This window comes from Orcinus orca, chromosome 3 (genome assembly GCF_937001465.1).
Source record: "Orcinus orca chromosome 3, mOrcOrc1.1, whole genome shotgun sequence".
Lineage (NCBI taxonomy): Eukaryota > Metazoa > Chordata > Mammalia > Artiodactyla > Delphinidae > Orcinus > Orcinus orca.
In genome coordinates this window covers 49,738,404-49,759,479 of record NC_064561.1, presented here as the reverse complement: position 1 = coordinate 49,759,479, position 21,076 = coordinate 49,738,404, and positions in this window count along the sequence as shown.

Below are 21,076 nucleotides of genomic sequence, written 5' to 3'. Positions count from 1 at the left end.
AGCGCAGAGGATCGGGCCGACTGGAACTCGCCAGCCGAGAGGCTTGTCTGCTCGCCCGCCGGGGCGGGCGGGACTGGGAGCTGAGGCTCCGGCTTTTGTTGGAGCGCTGGGAGAGGACTGAGGTTGGCAGCGTGAACACAGCCTGCAGGGCGTTAGTGCACCGCGGCTGGCCGGGAGAGAGTCCGGGGAGAAGTCTGGAACTGCCGAAGAGGCAAGAGACTTTTACGTCCCTCTTTGTTTCCTGGTGCACGAGGAGAAGGGATTAAGAACGCTGCTTGAGAGAGCTCCAGGGACGGGCGCGAGCCGCGGCTAAAAGTGCGGAGCCCAGAGACAGACATGAGACGCTAGGGCCGCTGCTGCTGCCACCGGGAGGCCTGTGTGTGAACACAGGTCACTAGCCACATGCCCTTCCGGGGAGCCTGTGCAGCCCGCCACTGCCAGGGTCCCGGGATTCAGGGACAACTCCCCCGGGAGGACGCACAGGCGCACCTCAGGCTGCAACGTCTCGCCGGCCTCTGCCGCCGCAGGCCCACCCCACACTCCGTGCCCCTCCCTACCCCCGGGCCTGATTGAGCCAAAGCCTCCGAATCAGCGGCTCCTTTAACCCCGTCCTGTCTGAGCAAAGAACAGACGCCCTCTGGCGACCTACACGCACAGGCGGGGCTAAATCCAAAGCTGAGCCCCTGGGAACTGTGAGAACAAAGAAGAGAAAGGGAAATCTCTCCCAGCAGCCTCAGAAGCAGCAGATTAAAGCTCCACAATCAATTTGATATACCCTGCATCTGTGGAATACCTGAATAGACAACGAATCATCCCAAATTAAGGAGGCCTGTGGATGAAAGGCTCTTGGTGCTGCAGCCAGGAGTCAGTGCTGTGCCTCTGAGGTGGGAGAGCCAACTTCAGGACACTGATCCACAAGAGACCTCCCAGCTGCACATAATATCAAACAGCAAAAATTTCCGAGAGATCTCCATCTCAACGCCAGCACCCAGCTTCACTCAACGACCAGCAAGCTACAGTGCTGGACATCCTATGCCAAACAACTAGCAAGACAGGAACACAACCCCACCCATTAGCAGAGAGGCGGCCCAAAATCATAATAAGTCTACAGACACCCCAAAACACACCACCAGACGTGGACCTGCCCACCAGAAAGAAAAGATCTAGCCTCATCCACCAGAACACAGGCACTAGTACCCTCCACCAGGAAGCCTACACAACCCACTGAACCAACCTTAGCCACTGGGGACAGACACAAAAAACAACAGGAACTACGAACCTTCAGCCTGCAAAAAAGGAGACCCCAAACACAGTAAATAAGCAAAATGAAAAGACAGAAAAACACACCGCAGATGAAGGAGCAAGATAAAAACCCATCAGACCTAACAAATGAAGAGGAAATAGGCAGTCTACCTGAAAAAGAATTCAGAATAATGATAGTAAGGTTGATCCGAAATCTTGGAGATAGAATGGACAATAGAATGGACAAAATGCAAGAATCAGTTAACAAGGACCTAGAAGAACTAAAGATGAAACAAGCAACGATGAACAACACAATAAATGAAATTAAAAGTACTCTAGATGGGATCAATAGCAGAATAACTGAGGCAGAAGAACGGATAAGTGACCTGGAAGATAAAATAGTGGAAATAACTACTGCAGAGCAGAATAAAGAAAAAAGAATGAAAAGAACTGAGGACAGTCTCAGAGACCTCTGGGACAACATTAAACGCACCAACATTCGAATTATAGGGGTTCCAGAAGAAGAAGAGAAAAAGAAAGGGACTGAGAAAATATTTGAAGAGATTATAGTTGAAAACTTCCCTAATATGGGAAAGGAAATAGTTAATCAAGTCCAGGAAGCACAGAGAGTCCCATACAGGATAAATCCAAGGAGAAATACGCCAAGACACATATTAATCAAACTGTCAAAAATTAAATACAAAGAAAACATATTAAAAGCAGCAAGGGAAAAACAACAAATAACACACAAGGGAATCCCCATAAGGTTAACAGCTGATCTTTCAGCAGAAACTCTGCAAGCCAGAAGGGAGTGGCAGGACATATTGAAAGTGTTGAAGGAGAAGAACCTGCAACCAAGATTACTCTACCCAGCAAGGATCTCATTCAGATTTGTTGGAGAAATTAAAACCTTTAGAGACAAGCAAAAGCTGAGAGAGTTCAGCACCACCAAACCAGCTCTACAACAACTGCTAAAGGAACTTCTCTAGGCAAGAAACACAAAAGAAGGAAAAGACCTACAATAACAAACCCAAAACAATTAAGAAAATGGGAACGGGAACACACATATCGATAATTACCTTAAATGTAAATGGACTAAATGCTCCCACCAAAAGACACAGATTGGCTGAATGGATACAAAAACAAGACCCTTATATATGCTGTCTACAAGAGACCCACTTCAGACCTAGAGACACATACAGACTGAAAGTAAGGGGATGGAAAAAGGTATTTCATGCAAATGGAAACCAAAAGAAAGCTGGAGTAGCAATTCTCGTATCAGACAAAATAGACTTTAAAACAAAGACTATTAGAAGAGACAAAGAAGGACACTACATAATGATCAAGGGATCGATCCAAGAGGAAGATATAACAATTGTAAATATTTATGCACCCAACATAGGTGCACCTCAATACATAAGGCAAATACTGACAACCATAAAAGGGGAAATCGACAGTAACACATTCATAGTAGGGGACTTTAACACCCCACTTTCACCCATGGACAGATCATCCAAAATGAAAATAAATAAGGAAACACAAGCTTTAAAAGATACATTAAATGAGATGGAGTTAATTGATATTTATAGGACATTCCATCCAAAAACAACAGAATACACATTTTTCTCAAGTGCTCATGGAACATTCTCCAGGATAGATCATATCTTGGGTCACAAATCAAGCCTTGGTAAATTTAAGAAAATTGAAATTGTATCAAGTATCTTTTCCGACCACAATGCTATGAGACTCGATATCAATCACAGGAGAGGATCTGTAAAAAATACAAACACATGGAGGCTAAACAATACACTACTTAATAACGAAGTGATCACTGAAGAAATCAAAGGGGAAATCAAAAAATACCTAGAAACAAATGACAACGGAGACACGACGACTCAAAATCTATGGGATGCAGCAAAAGCAGTTCTAAGAGGGAAGTTTATAGCAATACAATCTTACCTTAAGAAACAGGAAACATCTCGAATAAACAACCTAACCTTGCACCTAAAGCAATTAGAGAAAGAAGAACAAAAAAAACCCAAAGTTAGCAGGAGGAAAGAAATCATAAAAATCAGATCAGAAATAAATGAAAAAGAAATGAAGGAAACGATAGCAAAGATCAATAAAACTAAAAGCTGGTTCTTTGAAAGGATAAACAAAATTGATAAACCATTAGCCAGACTCATCAAGAAAAGAAGGGAGAAGACTCAAATCAATAGAATTAGAAATGAAAAAGGAGAAGTAACGACTGACACTGCAGAAATACAAAAGATCATGAGAGATTACTACAAGCAACTTTATGCCAATAAAATGGACAACCTGGAAGAAATGGACAAATTCTTAGAAAGGCACAACCTGCCAAGACTGAATCAGGAAGAAATAGAAAATATGAACAGACCAATCACAAGCACTGAAATTGAAACTGTGATTAAAAATCTTCCAACAAGCAAAAGCCCAGGACCAGATGGCTTCACAGGCGAATTCTATCAAACATTTAGAGAAGAGCTATCACCTATCCTTCTCAGACTCTTCCAAAATATAGCAGAGGGAGGAACACTCCCCAACTCATTCTACGAGGCCACCATCACCCTGATACCAAAACCAGACAAGGATGTCACAAAGAAAGAAAACTACAGGCCAATATCACTGATGAACATAGATGCAAAGATCCTCAACAAAATACTAGCAAACAGAATCCAACAGCACATTAAACGGATCATACACCATGATCAAGTGGGGTTTATTCCAGGAATGCAAGGATTCTTCAATATACGCAAATCAATCAACGTGATACACCATATTAACAAATTGAAGGAGAAAAACCATATGATCATCTCAATAGATGCAGAGAAAGCTTTTGACAAAATTCAACACCCATTTATGATAAAAACCCTGCAGAAAGTAGGCATAGAGGGAACTTTCCTCAACATAATAAAGGCCATATATGACAAACCCACAGCCAACATCGTCCTCAATGGTGAAAAACTGAAAGCATTTCCACTAAGATCAGGAACAAGACAAGGTTGCCCACTCTCACCACTCTTATTCAACATAGTTTTGGAAGTTTTAGCCACAGCAATCAGAGAAGAAAAGGAAATAAAAGGAATCCAAATCGGAAAAGAAGAAGTAAAGCTGTCACTGTTTGCAGATGACATGATACTATACATACAGAATCCTAAAGATGCTACCAGAAAACTACTAGAGCTAATCAATGAATTTGGTAAAGTAGCAGGATACAAAATTAATGCACAGAAATCTCTGGCATTCCTATACACTAAGGATGAAAAATCTGAAAGTGAAATCAAGAAAACACTCCCATTTACCACTGCAACAAAAAGAATAAAATACCTAGGAATAAACCTACCTAAGGAGACAAAAGACCTGTATGCAGAAAATTATAAGACACTGATGAAAGAAATTAAAAATGATACAAATAGATGGAGAGATATACCATGTTCTTGGATTGGAAGAATCAACATTGTGAAAATGACTCTACTACCCAAAGCAATCGACAGATTCAATGCAATCCCTATGAAACTACCACTGGCATTTTTCACAGAACTAGAACAAAAAATCTCACAATTTGTATGGAAACACAAAAGACCCCGAATAGCCAAAGCAATCTTGAGAACGAAAAATGGAGCTGGAGGAATCAGGCTTCCTGACTTCAGACTATACTACAAAGCTTCAGTAATCAAGACAGTATGGTACTGGCACAAAAACAGAAATATAGATCAATGGAACAGGATAGAAAGCCCAGAGATAAACCCACGCACATATGGTCACCTTATCTTTGACAAAGGAGGCAGAAATGTACAGTGGAGAAAGGACAGCCTATTCAATAAGTGGTGCTGGGAAAACTGGACAGCTACATGTAAAAGTATGAGATTAGATCACTCCCTAACACCATACACAAAAATAAGCTCAAAATGGATTAAAGACCTAAACGTAAGGCCAGAAACTATCAAACTCTTAGAGGAAAACATAGGCAGAACACTCTATGACATAAATCACAGCAAGATCCTTTTTGACCCACCTCCTAGAGAAATGGAAATAAAAACAAAAGTAAACAAATGGGACCTAATGAAACTTAAAAGCTTTTGCGCAGCAAAGGAAACCATAAAGAAGACCAAAAGACAACCCTCAGAATGGGAGAAAATATTTGCAAATGAAGCAACTGACAAAGGATTGATCTCCAAAATTTATAAGCAGCTCATGCAGCTTAATAACAAAAGAACAAACAACCCAATCCAAAAATGGGCAGAAGACCTAAATAGACATTTCTCCAAAGAAGATATACAGAGTGCCAACAAACACATGAAAGAATGCTCAACATCACTAATCATTAGAGAAATGCAAATCAAAACTACAATGAGATATCATCTCACACCAGTCAGAATGGCCATCATCAAAAAATCTAGAAACAATAAATGCTGGAGAGGGTGTGGAGAAAAGGGAACCCTCTTACACTGTTGGTGGGAATGTAAATTGATACAGCCACTGTGGAGAACAGTATGGAGGTTCCTTAAAAAGCTACAAATAGAACTACCATATGACCCAGCAATCCCACTACTGGGCATATACCCTGAGAAAACCATAATTCAAAAAGAGTCATGTACCAAACTGTTCATTGCAGCTCTATTTACAATAGCCCGGAGATGGAAACAACCTAAGTGTCCATCATCGGATGAATGGATAAAGAAGATGTGGCACATATATACAATGGAATATTACTCAGCCATAAAAAGAGACGAAATTGAGCTATTTGTAATGAGGTGGATAGACCTAGAGTCTGTCATACAGAGTGAAGTAAGTCAGAAAGAGAGAGACAAATACCGTATGCTAACACATATATATGGAATTTAAGGAAAAAAAAATGTCATGAAAAACCTAGGGGTGAAACAGGAATAAAGACACAGACTTACTAGAGAATGGACTTGAGGCTATGGGGAGGGGGAAGGGTAAACGGTGACAAAGCAATAAAGAGGCATGGACATGTATACACTACCAAACGTAAGGTAGATAGCTAGTGGGAAGCAGCCGCATAGCACAGGGAGATCAGCTCGGTGCTTTGTGACCGCCTGGAGGGGTGGGATAGGGAGGGTGGGAGGGAGGGTGACGCAAGCGGGAAGAGATATGGGAACATATGTATATATATAACTGATTCATTTTGTTGTGAAGCTGAAACTAACATACCATTGTAAAGCAATTATGCTCCAATAAAGATGTTTAAAAAAAAAAAAAAGATTCTTACTAGTCAGGTATATTCTTAGGCGTTTAATATGGGGTGTTGAGTCCACTTCGTTGAGCAAGGAGTAGCTCTTGTCTATTACATATTTGGCTTATGGAACGGTATCTGTGCTAATTTCAATCTCTTGTTTTATGCAGCACCCCAACTCACGTTTCCCCTTAAGCAAGCATAAGTTGGTTTTCTACACTTGAGACCCTGTTCTGTTTTGTAATTCAGTTCCTGTGTAGCCAAGTTTACATTCCGTGTATTAGTGATATATTATGCTGTTTCTTTTTCTCTGTGACTTATTTCACTTAGAATCATCGTACCTGAATGTACTCATTATGCTGCTACGGGCCTGATGATATAGATGTCATTGCTGAGTGATGTTGCATTGTACGTAAGTACCACAACTTCTTTATCCATTTTTCGCTTTCTGTGATATTGAACTTGTACCGTAAACGAGGTTCTTGTAAACAGAGCCGTCCCAAACTTTGGGGTGGCTGTGTCTTTTTGATTTTAATTTCCTTAAGCTATAGGACCATAAGTGGAAGTGCCCTAGGCTCTGTTGCTTTGTTTTTTAGATGTTTCAGGAAACACCATACACTTCTCCAGAGTGGCTGTTGGCAATTTACATCCAGCCCATCAGCATAACAAGGCTCCCAGTTCTCCATGGCCTTCCTGCCTTTCTGGATTTTACACTTTTTTCAGATGGCCCTTTTGACCGGGGGGCAGTGAGACTTCATTGTAGTGCAGATTTCCTTTGCAAGCTTGCTTGGTTGGCCAAAAAGGGCGTATGCGTTTTTTCCTGAATATATTCAGGAAAAAACACATACGCCCTTTTTTGCCAAGTGCATCATTGTGGACGTTCTGCCTCTTTTCCTATGCTTTACATGCAATTCCAGTCTACCTCCTGAAATCGGTTTCCTGCAATTCTGCCCCGCTTTCAAGTCCTCTTGGCAGCCTTACTTCAATATATTTTTGGACGATAGCTGTCATTTATAACTCTGCAGGTTTGTGAATGACAGTGCCCCTGAGCTCCTTTCTTCAACTCGCTTTCTTGTGAGCTGGCCGCAACACCGCAGGATTGCTTCAGGCCCTAGTGTGGTTCCGGCATGGCATGCTGAGCCTTTGGTTAATTCCTCTTCCTGGTAGGAAATGAGAGTTAAATTTGCCCATCCTGACACCTCCAGCTAGTCTCTCATTGGTTCTCCCTATTCCTGTTCATTTTCCGCAGAAATTGCACACTCGGCCAAACAGGAGGTTAAAAGCATTGACTCTCCAAGTGGGGAGAGTGTTAGTAAAGCGTCTGGAATGTTGCACCCGAGTACCAGGGGATGAAAACTGAGACACATTTGAACACGTTTCCTGATCACATGGTGGATCATACTCTGGGTTCCACATGCATGTTTTAGCTGAAGGAAGAATCCCTTAAACCTGGAGAGTTGAGGCCCATGGAATGGGTACCATGTAATATGACTTCAAAGGGTCTGCATTTGCTCACCGAACCTCAGCAATCCTATCACTGCTGTGTTTATGCCGCTCTACACACGCTTGATTCTCTTTCGGAGACATATAAATACATAGGTTTTAAGATTCTTACTAGAGACTCTGTTTCCAGAGGCAAAGCCTATCAAAGCTCACTACTCGAGGGACTTCCGGGAAGATGGCGGAAGAGTAAGATGCGGAGATCACGTTCCTCCCCACAGATACACCAGAAATACATCTACGCGTGGAACAACTCCTACAGAGCATCTACTGAACGCTGGCAGAAGACCTCAGACCTCCCAAAAGGCAAGAAACCCCCACGTACCTGGGTAGGGCAAAAGAAAAAACTAAACAGAGACAAAAGGATAGGGATGGGTCCTGCACCAGCGGGAGAGTGCTGTGAAGGAGGAAAAGTGTCCACACACTAGGAAGCCCCTTCGCGGGTGGAGACTTCGGGAGGTGGAGTGGGGGAGCTTGGGAGCCGCGGAGGAGAGCACAGCAACAGGGGTGTGGAGCGCAAAGCGGACAGATTCCAGCGCAGAGGATCGGGCCGACTGGAACTCGCCAGCCGAGAGGCTTGTCTGCTCGCCCGCTGGGGCGGGCGGGACTGGGAGCTGAGGCTCCGGCTTTTGTTGGAGCGCTGGGAGAGGACTGAGGTTGGCGGCGTGAACACAGCCTGCAGGGCGTTAGTGCACCGTGGCTGGCCGGGAGAGAGTCCGGGGAGAAGTCTGGAACTGCCGAAGAGGCAAGAGACTTTTACGTCCCTCTTTGTTTCCTGGTGCACGAGGAGAAGGGATTAAGAACGCTGCTTGAGAGAGCTCCAGGGACGGGCGCGAGCCGCGGCTAAAAGTGCGGAGCCCAGAGACAGACATGAGACGCTAGGGCCGCTGCTGCTGCCACCGGGAGGCCTGTGTGTGAACACAGGTCACTAGCCACATGCCCTTCCGGGGAGCCTGTGCAGCCCGCCACTGCCAGGGTCCCGGGATTCAGGGACAACTCCCCCGGGAGGACGCACAGGCGCACCTCAGGCTGCAACGTCTCGCCGGCCTCTGCCGCCGCAGGCCCACCCCACACTCCGTGCCCCTCCCTACCCCCGGGCCTGAGTGAGCCAAAGCCTCCGAATCAGCGGCTCCTTTAACCCCGTCCTGTCTGAGCAAAGAACAGACGCCCTCTGGCGACCTACACGCACAGGCGGGGCTAAATCCAAAGCTGAGCCCCTGGGAACTGTGAGAACAAAGAAGAGAAAGGGAAATCTCTCCCAGCAGCCTCAGAAGCAGCAGATTAAAGCTCCACAATCAATTTGATATACCCTGCATCTGTGGAATACCTGAATAGACAACGAATCATCCCAAATTAAGGAGCCCTGTGGATGAAAGGCTCTTGGTGCTGCAGCCAGGAGTCAGTGCTGTGCCTCTGAGGTGGGAGAGCCAACTTCAGGACACTGATCCACAAGAGACCTCCCAGCTGCACATAATATCAAACAGCAAAAATTTCCGAGAGATCTCCATCTCAACGCCAGCACCCAGCTTCACTCAACGACCAGCAAGCTACAGTGCTGGACATCCTATGCCAAACAACTAGCAAGACAGGAACACAACCCCACCCATTAGCAGAGAGGCGGCCCAAAATCATAATAAGTCTACAGACACCCCAAAACACACCACCAGACGTGGACCTGCCCACCAGAAAGAAAAGATCTAGCCTCATCCACCAGAACACAGGCACTAGTACCCTCCACCAGGAAGCCTACACAACCCACTGAACCAACCTTAGCCACTGGGGACAGACACAAAAAACAACAGGAACTACGAACCTTCAGCCTGCAAAAAAGGAGACCCCAAACACAGTAAATAAGCAAAATGAAAAGACAGAAAAACACACCGCAGATGAAGGAGCAAGATAAAAACCCATCAGACCTAACAAATGAAGAGGAAATAGGCAGTCTACCTGAAAAAGAATTCAGAATAATGATAGTAAGGTTGATCCGAAATCTTGGAGATAGAATGGACAATAGAATGGACAAAATGCAAGAATCAGTTAACAAGGACCTAGAAGAACTAAAGATGAAACAAGCAACGATGAACAACACAATAAATGAAATTAAAAGTACTCTAGATGGGATCAATAGCAGAATAACTGAGGCAGAAGAACGGATAAGTGACCTGGAAGATAAAATAGTGGAAATAACTACTGCAGAGCAGAATAAAGAAAAAAGAATGAAAAGAACTGAGGACAGTCTCAGAGACCTCTGGGACAACATTAAACGCACCAACATTCGAATTATAGGGGTTCCAGAAGAAGAAGAGAAAAAGAAAGGGACTGAGAAAATATTTGAAGAGATTATAGTTGAAAACTTCCCTAATATGGGAAAGGAAATAGTTAATCAAGTCCAGGAAGCACAGAGAGTCCCATACAGGATAAATCCAAGGAGAAATACGCCAAGACACATATTAATCAAACTGTCAAAAATTAAATACAAAGAAAACATATTAAAAGCAGCAAGGGAAAAACAACAAATAACACACAAGGGAATCCCCATAAGGTTAACAGCTGATCTTTCAGCAGAAACTCTGCAAGCCAGAAGGGAGTGGCAGGACATATTGAAAGTGTTGAAGGAGAAGAACCTGCAACCAAGATTACTCTACCCAGCAAGGATCTCATTCAGATTTGATGGAGAAATTAAAACCTTTAGAGACAAGCAAAAGCTGAGAGAGTTCAGCACCACCAAACCAGCTCTACAACAACTGCTAAAGGAACTTCTCTAGGCAAGAAACACAAAAGAAGGAAAAGACCTACAATAACAAACCCAAAACAATTAAGAAAATGGGAACGGGAACACACATATCGATAATTACCTTAAATGTAAATGGACTAAATGCTCCCACCAAAAGACACAGATTGGCTGAATGGATACAAAAACAAGACCCTTATATATGCTGTCTACAAGAGACCCACTTCAGACCTAGAGACACATACAGACTGAAAGTAAGGGGATGGAAAAAGGTATTTCATGCAAATGGAAACCAAAAGAAAGCTGGAGTAGCAATTCTCGTATCAGACAAAATAGACTTTAAAACAAAGACTATTAGAAGAGACAAAGAAGGACACTACATAATGATCAAGGGATCGATCCAAGAGGAAGATATAACAATTGTAAATATTTATGCACCCAACATAGGTGCACCTCAATACATAAGGCAAATACTGACAACCATAAAAGGGGAAATCGACAGTAACACATTCATAGTAGGGGACTTTAACACCCCACTTTCACCCATGGACAGATCATCCAAAATGAAAATAAATAAGGAAACACAAGCTTTAAAAGATACATTAAATGAGATGGAGTTAATTGATATTTATAGGACATTCCATCCAAAAACAACAGAATACACATTTTTCTCAAGTGCTCATGGAACATTCTCCAGGATAGATCATATCTTGGGTCACAAATCAAGCCTTGGTAAATTTAAGAAAATTGAAATTGTATCAAGTATCTTTTCCAGCCACAATGCTATGAGACTCGATATCAATCACAGGAGAGGATCTGTAAAAAATACAAACACATGGAGGCTAAACAATACACTACTTAATAACGAAGTGATCACTGAAGAAATCAAAGGGGAAATCAAAAAATACCTAGAAACAAATGACAACGGAGACACGACGACTCAAAATCTATGGGATGCAGCAAAAGCAGTTCTAAGAGGGAAGTTTATAGCAATACAATCTTACCTTAAGAAACAGGAAACATCTCGAATAAACAACCTAACCTTGCACCTAAAGCAATTAGAGAAAGAAGAACAAAAAAACCCCAAAGTTAGCAGGAGGAAAGAAATCATAAAAATCAGATCAGAAATAAATGAAAAAGAAATGAAGGAAACGATAGCAAAGATCAATAAAACTAAAAGCTGGTTCTTTGAAAGGATAAACAAAATTGATAAACCATTAGCCAGACTCATCAAGAAAAGAAGGGAGAAGACTCAAATCAATAGAATTAGAAATGAAAAAGGAGAAGTAACGACTGACACTGCAGAAATACAAAAGATCATGAGAGATTACTACAAGCAACTTTATGCCAATAAAATGGACAACCTGGAAGAAATGGACAAATTCTTAGAAAGGCACAACCTGCCAAGACTGAATCAGGAAGAAATAGAAAATATGAACAGACCAATCACAAGCACTGAAATTGAAACTGTGATTAAAAATCTTCCAACAAGCAAAAGCCCAGGACCAGATGGCTTCACAGGCGAATTCTATCAAACATTTAGAGAAGAGCTATCACCTATCCTTCTCAGACTCTTCCAAAATATAGCAGAGGGAGGAACACTCCCCAACTCATTCTACGAGGCCACCATCACCCTGATACCAAAACCAGACAAGGATGTCACAAAGAAAGAAAACTACAGGCCAATATCACTGATGAACATAGATGCAAAGATCCTCAACAAAATACTAGCAAACAGAATCCAACAGCACATTAAACGGATCATACACCATGATCAAGTGGGGTTTATTCCAGGAATGCAAGGATTCTTCAATATACGCAAATCAATCAACGTGATACACCATATTAACAAATTGAAGGAGAAAAACCATATGATCATCTCAATAGATGCAGAGAAAGCTTTTGACAAAATTCAACACCCATTTATGATAAAAACCCTGCAGAAAGTAGGCATAGAGGGAACTTTCCTCAACATAATAAAGGCCATATATGACAAACCCACAGCCAACATCGTCCTCAATGGTGAAAAACTGAAAGCATTTCCACTAAGATCAGGAACAAGACAAGGTTGCCCACTCTCACCACTCTTATTCAACATAGTTTTGGAAGTTTTAGCCACAGCAATCAGAGAAGAAAAGGAAATAAAAGGAATCCAAATCGGAAAAGAAGAAGTAAAGCTGTCACTGTTTGCAGATGACATGATACTATACATACAGAATCCTAAAGATGCTACCAGAAAACTACTAGAGCTAATCAATGAATTTGGTAAAGTAGCAGGATACAAAATTAATGCACAGAAATCTCTGGCATTCCTATACACTAAGGATGAAAAATCTGAAAGTGAAATCAAGAAAACACTCCCATTTACCACTGCAACAAAAAGAATAAAATACCTAGGAATAAACCTACCTAAGGAGACAAAAGACCTGTATGCAGAAAATTATAAGACACTGATGAAAGAAATTAAAAATGATACAAATAGATGGAGAGATATACCATGTTCTTGGATTGGAAGAATCAACATTGTGAAAATGACTCTACTACCCAAAGCAATCGACAGATTCAATGCAATCCCTATGAAACTACCACTGGCATTTTTCACAGAACTAGAACAAAAAATCTCACAATTTGTATGGAAACACAAAAGACCCCGAATAGCCAAAGCAATCTTGAGAACGAAAAATGGAGCTGGAGGAATCAGGCTTCCTGACTTCAGACTATACTACAAAGCTTCAGTAATCAAGACAGTATGGTACTGGCACAAAAACAGAAATATAGATCAATGGAACAGGATAGAAAGCCCAGAGATAAACCCACGCACATATGGTCACCTTATCTTTGACAAAGGAGGCAGAAATGTACAGTGGAGAAAGGACAGCCTATTCAATAAGTGGTGCTGGGAAAACTGGACAGCTACATGTAAAAGTATGAGATTAGATCACTCCCTAACACCATACACAAAAATAAGCTCAAAATGGATTAAAGACCTAAACGTAAGGCCAGAAACTATCAAACTCTTAGAGGAAAACATAGGCAGAACACTCTATGACATAAATCACAGCAAGATCCTTTTTGACCCACCTCCTAGAGAAATGGAAATAAAAACAAAAGTAAACAAATGGGACCTAATGAAACTTAAAAGCTTTTGCGCAGCAAAGGAAACCATAAAGAAGACCAAAAGACAACCCTCAGAATGGGAGAAAATATTTGCAAATGAAGCAACTGACAAAGGATTGATCTCCAAAATTTATAAGCAGCTCATGCAGCTTAATAACAAAAGAACAAACAACCCAATCCAAAAATGGGCAGAAGACCTAAATAGACATTTCTCCAAAGAAGATATACAGAGTGCCAACAAACACATGAAAGAATGCTCAACATCACTAATCATTAGAGAAATGCAAATCAAAACTACAATGAGATATCATCTCACACCAGTCAGAATGGCCATCATCAAAAAATCTAGAAACAATAAATGCTGGAGAGGGTGTGGAGAAAACGGAACCCTCTTACACTGTTGGTGGGAATGTAAATTGATACAGCCACTGTGGAGAACAGTATGGAGGTTCCTTAAAAAGCTACAAATAGAACTACCATATGACCCAGCAATCCCACTACTGGGCATATACCCTGAGAAAACCATAATTCAAAAAGAGTCATGTACTAAACTGTTCATTGCAGCTCTATTTACAATAGCCCGGAGATGGAAACAACCTAAGTGTCCATCATCGGATGAATGGATAAAGAAGATGTGGCACATATATACAATGGAATATTACTCAGCCATAAAAAGAGACGAAATTGAGCTATTTGTAATGAGGTGGATAGACCTAGAGTCTGTCATACAGAGTGAAGTAAGTCAGAAAGAGAGAGACAAATACCGTATGCTAACACATATATATGGAATTTAAGAAAAAAAAAATGTCATGAAAAACCTAGGGGTGAAACAGGAATAAAGACACAGACTTACTAGAGAATGGACTTGAGGCTATGGGGAGGGGGAAGGGTAAACGGTGACAAAGCAATAAAGAGGCATGGACATGTATACACTACCAAACGTAAGGTAGATAGCTAGTGGGAAGCAGCCGCATAGCACAGGGAGATCAGCTCGGTGCTTTGTGACCGCCTGGAGGGGTGGGATAGGGAGGGTGGGAGGGAGGGTGATGCAAGCGGGAAGAGATATGGGAACATATGTATATATATAACTGATTCATTTTGTTGTGAAGCTGAAACTAACATACCATTGTAAAGCAATTATGCTCCAATAAAGATGTTTAAAAAAAAAAAAAAAGATTCTTACTAGTCAGGTATATTCTTAGGCGTTTAATATGGGGTGTTGAGTCCACTTCGTTGAGCAAGGAGTAGCTCTTGTCTATTACATATTTGGCTTATGGAACGGTATCTGTGCTAATTTCAATCTCTTGTTTTATGCAGCACCCCAACTCACGTTTCCCCTTAAGCAAGCATAAGTTGGTTTTCTACACTTGAGACCCTGTTCTGTTTTGTAATTCAGTTCCTGTGTAGCCAAGTTTACATTCCGTGTATTAGTGATATCTTATGATGTTTCTTTTTCTCTGTGACTTATTTCACTTAGAATCATCGTACCTGAATGTACTCATTATGCTGCTACGGGCCTGATGACATAGATTTCATTGCTGAGTGATGTTGCATTGTACGTAAGTACCACAACTTCTTTATCCATTTTTCGCTTTCTGCGATATTGAACTTGTCCCGTAAACGAGGCTCTTGTAAACAGAGCCGTCCCAAACTTTGGGGTGGCTGTGTCTTTTTGATTTTAATTTCCTTAAGCTATAGGACCATAAGTGGAAGTGCCCTAGGCTCTGTTGCTTTGTTTTTTAGATGTTTCAGGAAACACCATACACTTCTCCAGAGTGGCTGTTGGCAATTTACATCCCGCCCATCAGCATAACAAGGCTCCCAGTTCTCCATGGCCTGTCCTGCCTTTCTGGATTTTACACTTTTTTCAGATGGCCCTTTTGACCGGGGGGCAGTGAGACTTCATTATAGTGCAGATTTCCTTTGCAAGCTTGCTTGGTTGGCCATAAAAGGGCGTATGCGTTTTTTCCTGAATATATTCAGGAAAAAACGCATACGCCCTTTTTGGCCAAGTGCATCATTTTGGACGTTCTGCCTCTTTTCCTATGCTTTACATACAATTCCAGTCTACCTCCTGAAATCAGTTTCCTGCAATTCTGCCCCGGTTTCAAGTCCTCTTGGCAGCCTTACTTCAATATATTTTTGGACGATAGCTGTCATTTATAACTCTGCAGGTTTGTGAATGACAGTGCCCCTGAGCTCCTTTCTTCAACTCGCTTTCTTGTGAGCTGGCCACAACACCGCAGGACTGCTTCAGGCCCTAGTGTGGTTCTGGCATGGCACGCTGAGCCTTTGGTTAATTCCTCTTCCTGGTGGGAAATAAGAGTTAAATTTGCCCGTCCAGACACCTCCAGCTAATCTCTCATGGGTTCTCCCTATTCCTGTTCATTTTCTGCAGAAATTGCAAACTGGGCCAAACAGGAGGTTAAAGGCACTGACTCTCCAAGTGGGGAGAGTGTTAGTAAAGCGTCTGGAATGTTGCACCCGAGTACCAGGGGACGAAAACTGAGACACATTTGAACACGTTTCCCAATCACACGGTGGATCATACTCTGGGTTCCACATGCATGTTTTAGCTGAAGGAAGAATCCCTTAAACCTGGAGAGTTGAGACCCATGGAATGGGTACCATGCAATATGACTTCAAAGGGTCTGCATTTGCTCACCGAACCTCAACAATCCTATCACTGCTGCGTTTACGCCGCTGTACACACGCTTGATTCTCTTTCGGAGACATAGAAATCCATAGGTTTTAAGATTCTTACTAGTCAGGTATATTGTTAGGCGTTTAATATGGGGTTTTGAGTCCACTTCGTTGAGCAAGGAGTAGCTCTTGTCTATTACATATTTGGCTTATGGAACGGTATCTCTTCTCATTTCAATCTCTGATTTTATGCAGCACCCCAACTCTCCTTTCCCCTTAAGCAAGCATAAGTTGGTTTTCTACATTTGAGACCCTGTTCTGTTTTGTAATTCAGTTCCTGTGTAGCCAAGTTTACATTCCGTGTATTAGTGATATCTTATGATGTTTCTTTTTCTGTGTGACTTATTTCACTTAGAATCATCGTACCTGAATCCACTCATTATGCTGCTACGGGCCTGATGACGTAGATTTCATTGCTGAGTGATATTCCATTGTACGTAAGTACCACAACTTCTTTATCCATTTTTCGTTTTCTGTGATATTGAACTTGTACCGTAAACGAGGTTCTTGTAAACACAGCCGTCCCAAACTTTGGGGTGGCTGTGTCTTTTTGATTTTAATTTCGCTAAGCTATAGGACCATAAGTGGAAGTGACCTAGGCTCTGTTGCTTTGTTTTTTAGATGTTTCAGGAAACACCATACACTTCTCCAGAGTGGCTGTTAGCAATTTACATCCCGCCCATCAGCATAACAAGGCTCCCAGTTCTCCATGGCCTGTACTGCCTTTCTGGATTTTACACTTTTTTCAGATGTCCCTTTTGCCCGGGAGGCAGTGAGACTTCATTGTAGTGCAGATTTCCTTTGCAAGCTTGCTTGGTTGGCCAAAAAGGGCGTATGCGTTTTTTCCTGAATATATTCAGGAAAAAACGCATACGCCCTTTTTGGCCAAGTGCATCATTGTGGACGTTCTGCCTCTTTTCCTATGCTTTCCATGCAATTCCAGTCTACCTCCTGAAATCGGTTTCCTGCAATTATGCCCCACTTTCAAGTCCTCTTGGCAGCCTTACTTCAGTATATTTTTGGACGATAGCTGTCATTTATAACTCTGCATGTTTGTGAATTACAGTGCCCCTGAGCTCCTTTCTTCAACTCGCTTTCTTGTGAGCTGGCCGCAACACCGAAGGATTGCTTCAGGCCCTAGCATGTTTCTGGCATGGCACGCTGAGCCATTGGTTAATTCCTCTTCCTGGTGGGAAATGAGAGTTAAATTTTCCCGTCCAGACACCTCCAGCTAGTCTCTCATTGGTTCTCCCTATTCCTGTTCATCTTCAGCAGAAATTGCAAACTGGGCAAACAGGAGGTTAAAGGCACTGACTCTCCAAGTGGGGAGAGTGTTAGTAAAGCGTCTGGAATGTTGCACCTGAGGTCCAGGGGACAAAAACTGAGACACATTTGAACACGTTCCCGATCACACGGTGGATCATACTCTGGGTTCCACATGCATGTTTTAGCTGAAGGAAGAATCCCTTAAACCTGCAGAGTTGAGACCCATGGAATGGGTACCATGAAATATGACTTCAAAGGGTCTGCATTTGCTCACCGAACCTCACCAATCCTATCACTGCTGCGTTTATGCCGCTGTACACACTCTTGATTCTCTTTCGGAGACATAGAAATCCATAGGTTTTAAGATAATTACTAGTCAGGTATATACTTAGGCGTTTAATATGGGGTGTTGAGTCCACTTCGCTGAGCAAGGAGTAGCTCTTGTCTATTAAATTTTTGTCTTATGGAACGGTATCTGTGCTCATTTCAATCTCTGGTTTTATGCAGCACCACAACTCACCTTTCCCCTTAAGCAAGCATAAGTTGGTTTTCTACACTTGAGACCCTGTTCTGTTTTGTAATTCAGTTCCTGTGTAGCCAAGTTTACATTCCGTGTATTAGTGATATCTTATGATGTTTCTTTTTCTCTGTGACTTATTTCACTTAGAATCATCGTACCTGAATGTACTCATTATGCTGCTACGGGCCTGATGTTATAGATGTCATTGCTGAGTGATGTTGCATTGTACATAAGTACCACAACTTCTTTATCCATTTTTCGCTTTCTGTGATATTGAACTTGTCCCGTAAACGAGGTTCTTGTAAACAGAGCCGTCCCAAACTTTGGGGTGGCTGTGTCTTTTTGATTTTAATTTCCTTAAGCTATAGGACCATAAGTGGAAGTGCCCTAGGCTCTGTTGCTTTGTTTTTTAGATGTTTCAGGAAACACCATACACTTCTCCAGAGTGGCTGTTGGCAATTTATATCCCGCCCATCAGCATAACAAGGCTCCCAGTTCTCCATGGCCTGTCCTGCCTTTCTGGATTTTACACTTTTTTCAGATGGCCCTTTTGACCGGGGGGCAGTGAGACTTCATTATAGTGCAGATTTCCTTTGCAAGCTTGCTTGGTTGGCCATAAAAGGGCGTATGCGTTTTTTCCTGAATATATTCAGGAAAAAACGCATACGCCCTTTTTGGCCAAGTGCATCATTTTGGACGTTCTGCCTCTTTTCCTATGCTTTACATACAATTCCAGTCTACCTCCTGAAATCAGTTTCCTGCAATTCTGCCCCGGTTTCAAGTCCTCTTGGCAGCCTTACTTCAATATATTTTTGGACGATAGCTGTCATTTATAACTCTGCAGGTTTGTGAATGACAGTGCCCCTGAACTCCTTTCTTCAACTCGCTTTCTTGTGAGCTGGCCACAACACCGCAGGACTGCTTCAGGCCCTAGTGTGGTTCTGGCATGGCATGCTGAGCCTTTGGTTAATTCCTCTTCCTGGTGGGAAATGAGAGTAAAATTTGCCCGTCCAGACACCTCCAGCTAGTCTCTCATTGTTTCTCCCTATTCCTGTTCATTTTCTGCAGAAATTTCAAACTGGGCCAAACAGGAGGTTAAAGGCACTGTCTCTCCAAGTTGGGAGAGTGTTAGTAAAGCGTCTGGAATGTTGCACCCGAGTACCAGGGGACGAAAACTGAGACATATTTGAACACATTTCCCGATCACACGGTGGATCATACTCTGGAATCCACATGCATGTTTTAGCTGAAGGAAGAATCCCTTAAACCTGGAGAGTTGAGACCCATGGAATGGTTACCATGCAATATGACTTCAAAGGGTCTGCATTTGCTCACCGATCCTCACCAATCCTATACCTGCTGCGCTTATGCCGCTGTACACACGCTTGATTGTCTTTCGGAGACATATAAATGCATAGGTTTTAAGATTCTTACTAGTCAGGTATATTCTTAGGCGTTTAATATGGGGTGTTGAGTCCACTTCGTTGAGCAAGGAGTAGCTCTTGTCTATTACATATTCGGCTTATGGAACGGTATCTGTGCTAATTTCAATCTGTGGTTTTATGCAGCACCCCAACTCACCTTTCCCCTTAAGCAAGCATAACTTGGTGTTCTACATTTGAGTCCCTGTTCTGTTATGTAATTCAGATCCTGTGTAGCCAAGTTTACATTCCGTGTAGTAGTGATATCTTATGAAGTTTCTTTTTCAGTGTGACTTATTTCACTTAGAATCATCGTACCTGAATCCACTCATTATGCTGCTATGGGCCTGATGACATAGATTTCATTGCTGAGTGATATTGCATTGTACGTAAGTACCACAACTTCTTTATCCATTTTTCGCTTTCTGCGATATTGAACTTGTCCCGTAAACGAGGCTCTTGTAAACAGAGCCGTCCCAAATTGGGTTGGCTGTGTCTTTTTGATTTTAATTTCCCTAAGCTATAGGACCATAAGTGGAAGTGCCTTAGGCTCTGTTGCTTTGTTTTTTGGATGTTTCAGGAAACACCATACACTTCTCCAGAGTGGCTGTTGGGAATTTACATCCCACCCATCAGCATAACAAGGCTCCCAGTTCTCCATGGCCTTCCTGCCTTTCTGGATTTTACACTTTTTTCAGATGGCCCTTTTGACCAGGGGTAAGTGAGACTTCATTGTAGTGCAGATTTCCTTTGCAAGCTTGCTTGGTTGGCCAAAAAGGGCGTATGCATTTTTTCCTGAATATACTCAAGAAAAAACGCATACGCCCTTTTTGGCCAAGTGCATCATTGTGGACGTTCTGCCTCTTTTCCTATGCTTTACACGCAATTCCAGTCTACCTCCTGAAATCGGTTTCCTGCAATTCTGCCCCACTTTCAAGTCCTTTTGGCAGCCATACTTCAATATAGTTTTGGAAGATAGCTGTCATTTATAACTCTGCAGGTTTGTGAATGACAGTGCCCCTGAGCTCCTTTCTTCAACTCGCTTTCTTGTGAGGTGGCCGCAAAACCGCAGGATTGCTTCAGGCCCTAGTGTGGTTTTGGCACGGCACGCTGAGCCTTTGGTTAATTCCTCTTCCTGGTGGGAAATAAGAGTTAAATTTGCCCGTCCAGACACCTCCAGCTAATCTCTCATGGGTTCTCCCTATTCCTGTTCATTTTCCGCAGAAATTGCAAACTGGGCCAAACAGGAGGTTAAAGGCACTGACTCTCCAAGTGGGGAGAGTGTTAGTAAAGCGTCTGGAATGTTGCACACGAGTACCAGGGGACGAAAACTGAGACACATTTGAACACGTTTACCG